The following is a 5,000-nucleotide window of genomic DNA, read 5'->3' as shown; positions in this document are numbered from 1 at the left end:
AAATTTGATAAAGGTGATATCTCTATGTTATAAATTAGGCAATCATCATTATAACATACAAAATGAGGTGAATGGATATCAAAATCATATTGGTGAACCTTTTCTCAAAACAGTTTAGGGTAAATTTAGCTGGTATGGAAAAGTGTGAAAGAAAGGAGAGAAAAAAGTTTAACATTTTGAAAATGACAAATTCATTTTATCTTTAGCAGAAGTGCACATTACGTTACTACTGCATTTGTAATTTCAGGATATGAACTTTCACTCTTTTCACTTAATATCTAACTTTGGATTCAGTCACATGAAAATGTGTCATCTCCAATTAATCAAACCACAAAAAATATGGTTTCTTCTATAATACATCATAATTTCAAAACGTTGGAAAGGACAAAACTGTATTCCTTTTAGCAGAAGTGTTTATCATTTCACAACTGCATTAATTATTTTTACAACAAGCTTCCTGACAACTGAAGGCATCCACCCAGACCATGCAGCCGTATACAGAGTGCATTCATGGAAAGAATGGGACTGCTGCCTAAATGATGCCATTCAGGAACCCAAAGAAGAACTGCCAAGCGGAGTAAATCTCCCAGGAAAGATTGGTTGACACTGAACCGGGCAAGGTCTAAAGTGGGGAAGACCAAAACAACCTTACAAAATTGGGGACTTTCTTCAGACTGCCGATGTCAATGTGGACACACGGCTCAAAACATGGACCACATCCTTCACAAATGCGAACTTGGACCACATATCAGTGATATGGACCTGAGAGGCTGCACCCCTGAAGCCATCCAATGGATCCACCACAGGCGCGACACGATATGATGATGATGATGATGATGATGATGATCTCCAATTAATCAAACCACAAAAAATACATAATACATCATAATTTCAAAACGTTGGAAAGGACAAAACTGTATTCCTTTTAGCAGAAGTGTTTATCATTTCACAACTGCATTAATTATTTTTACAACACGCGTTTTCACTCTCACCACTTCAACCATAAAATATCTTAACTTTAGAATTAGTCACACTAAATCGTGTGACAATATCAAATTCAACATAATTGAGAATTATGAAAGTTTTGAGTGGCAGGTCACCAGACAGTATGGAAATAAATTTGGATCAATTGTAAAAAGACAATATAAAATACAGCCCCACAAGTATATGTGGATATTATATATACAATGAGATTACATATGTATGTCATAAATACAATATTATAAACACTCATCAAAACTATATCCAATGTCATTAAATATCACGATTTAAAAATCTATGTTAGAAAGTGGTAGCATCTTATAATTTATGCGAGCAATAAACATTTAATGGTTATTACAAATCATTAGAACTTGTTGGTGATTTCTTTAAAAGATGCCAATAAAATGCCATATCCAATTACAATGAATTTCATTTTGTTTAAATTCCATGTATGACTTTGCTTAATTCAACATCGTATTATATATTTAAACAAGTAAAAAGATAAAAATACTTTTGGCCCATTTCCTTACAGAAATGATATATTTCTTCCTTGGCAAGGAGCAAATAAACGCACAGTCCAACTGGCAATATACGAGTATGTTACTTCTAAACTATTCTATTTTACCAATTAATGATTGGGCGACTGAGATGTTCATTATTTGAAGAAAAAAGGAAGGTAAACTACATGTTGAATTCAAATAAAAACAACAAAATACTTGCTTATCTATATAATGACTACTTGGCCATGACATCATATATTCGAAAACAATGGATCTTTTTGTTTCTAGTCCTTAACTTATTCAAGCTAAATTCTAGACCCCACTTGTTTTGTTTTGTTTTTAAGGGTTTTACGGCGCTTGCAACACATTTAGGTTATATCAGCGCCAGTAAAAAGGAAGAAAATGGGATAGTAAAAAGTTCTAGAATTACAATTAAAGCACCAAGAAAAAGTAAGACAAAGGGGAACTGAGAACAAATAGGGATCAGATGTAGATTCAAGAGCATACCACCAATGTACTTAGTTTGAAATCACCTACAAGTCTCATCAGACACAAGCACAAAATCCAACAAAGAGGAACACACTCAAATGCTTACATTATACATTCAAAATAAAAATAATAATACATAACAGAGAGATGATTTACAAGGAAAAAAATATCATCCCAAAATAACTATGCATTTGACTGTTTCCCTCCAGCTAGGACTCGGCCAGAGCCAGGACAAAACCAAGTAATCTCATTCCGAGACAAAGACAGAAAGCATGTTGGAAACAGATATAAGGGGATAGAAGACACAGTATGTACCTCCCTGCCGCTATGGGAGGTCAGGATCCCACCAGAGACCCCACTTGTCATATAGCTAATATTATTTTGGCGTTAAAAGTGTGAATAAACATTCTCTCTCTCTCTCTCTCTCTCTCTCTCTCTCTCTCTCTCTCTCTCTCTCTCTCTCTCTCTCTCTCTCTCTCTCTCTGATGTTGATTTAGTAATAATGGCTGGCTGAGAAATTTATCATTTGAAAATTGATGGATCAAAAAAAATTTTACAAGATCAAATCTATATATGAGAATATATTTTTACAATGATAATGTAAATAACGGATTTGTGTAAAATGGTTGAGCTTGTAATTTCTTTCTCAGATAAAAGAATATAATTTTTATATCAACAATAATTTCTTCTCTAAGCATTAAGTATTAACATTATACAAAAATGTTTCAATATTAAATAAATGAAGTATCTATTCCTTTTGTGAATCGCTTATGTCATATTTGCACAACTGCCATAAAGTATAAAACAAATTCAAAAGTACATTCCATTGAAACTCAACATATATGATATGATTATAAAGCATGAGATAATAAAACATGTACAAGAACATGATGATATTGTTTTTGTTTTTGTTTGTTGCTTTAGGTCTCTTCCAACACAATTGAGGTTATATGAGAGACCGCTGAAACAAAAAAACAAGCAATCCAACAAAAATAGTACAAATGTAATTCAAAATCATAACCTAAAGATATCATAAGCTAAATTATAAATAACCAAGAACAAACAGGCAGAAGATTTACAGAAAAAAAATATCCCCTGTCAAAAATACAATCACAAACCAAAGAAGCAGGATAGGCTAGTAAAGAGAAGAAGAAACGACATCACTATCGGATCGTACACCCATGCGAACATCATAGGTATATGATTCAAGGGTGATGCTCCCACCCAACCACCCGCGATGATATTGTGATGTAATTTTGTGTAAATAAGATATCAAACTGTATAATGATAGGAGAAATGAATGGTAGATGCATTATTATTAAAGCGCAACGTTGATGAGACAATTTCACTATCTGTATGACAAAACAAAGCCTATCCAACCACAAGATAATTGTAAAACATATTCCTAAATGAAAATGTGTGAGTTGATGTCAACCATATCATTATTGTTTTTTGAAAACGATGGGATATTTTTGGGATATTAATCAAAATTAAAAGAATGCTTACTCATAAAAATTCATAATTGTAACGCTATTTTCACATGATTGCGAATAAATTAAAATTCTATCAAGCGTTACTTATGATGACATGTGACAAATGAAAAACAACATTACTCAATTAGCGTGTATAAGAAAATCAGTAGCACAAAGTCCTATTCAACTACAAGTTAATATAAAATCTAAGAACGAAATTTTAGAAATGGACTATGATTTTAATCATCTCTGAAAAAGAAAAAAAATGATAATGCATACAAACAAAGATCAATTACATATCAATCCAGATAAATACATTCAAATTATTGTTTACTTTAATAATGATTGCTGGGCCGTAATATCAAATATTTGAAAACTTGATGGATCATATTTAAAGAAAAAGAAAATAAATTCTAGTATTTTAAAACACTCTTTTAAGTTCCTGAATGTTATGCTTCATTTGTTATAAATCTTTGACTGCTATACTAAAGAGTGAAATTAATTTTAAATTACTTGATATAAATGATGTAATAATAAAATATATTCCTATTAAAATTAACAAACTACATGATAAAGTGTTGTCATGACAAAATTAAAAGGACATTATCTATAGAACATTTTGCAAAATATTTATATATTTATAGTTAGGTAACATATCACACATTTTATACAAATGACAATAATAGCTATAACATTAAATTTATAAAAGAAATAGAATAAACATTTTCAAAAGAGTGAATTTTCTATTAATGTAAGGTAATGCCAATAAAATAATAATACGAAACACCTGAATTTCAGTTTATGTATATAATGATAACATAAGCGTTCTTGAACCTGTTTGTTTTTTAAACAAACTAACATATTTTGTCAACATGTGCATTCTAACTAAATACTAAAATATCAAATTACTACGGCTGACTAAGAAATTCATTACTTGAATAACGATGAATATGAAAGAAATTAAAACCATGTTTTATAAAAACTTAACGTATTATTAATATTTTGTAATAAGTGCATCACTCTTGCCTTTCTTTTAAGAAAAACTATTATTACTTTTGTATCACTGCTAATAAATCAAAAGTGTATAGGCATCGCAAAATTAAAAGGGTATTAGAATATATCTATAGAATGATATGTCAAGCGATCTGTGTAATGTTTAAACAGAGAGGTTTCTAGAAACAAATCACTTCTTTAAGTAGTAAGCATTTACGTGTACAGAAAAAATATACTCAAGCTAATCAATATCAAATAAATGAATAGTTCTGTTTTTAAAAAGCTACTGTTATATTTGCATAAATAATGTTAAAGTATTAAATGAGTTTGAAATTACATTCCAATAAAACCAGACATTGATGACTTTAAAATATTAGACAATAAAACTTATAGGCAATGAATGATACATGAATAAGAGATTAAAATAAGGTAAACTGAATATTGGATGAAATGAAAGTACATTTATCAAAACTTTATACAAAATGAAAGCTATTTTATACAGTACGCGAGTCATTAACATTAAAATGGCCATTGAAAATTCTGAGACAGGAAAAAAATTTCTTTT

Source organism: Berghia stephanieae, chromosome 4 (assembly GCF_034508935.2).
Source record: "Berghia stephanieae isolate SIO BIC M18660-M18661 chromosome 4, UCSD_Bste_1.3, whole genome shotgun sequence".
Classification (NCBI taxonomy): Eukaryota; Metazoa; Mollusca; class Gastropoda; order Nudibranchia; family Aeolidiidae; genus Berghia; species Berghia stephanieae.
The sequence above is the reverse complement of the archived record's forward strand: the minus strand, read 5'-3'. Positions refer to the sequence as shown.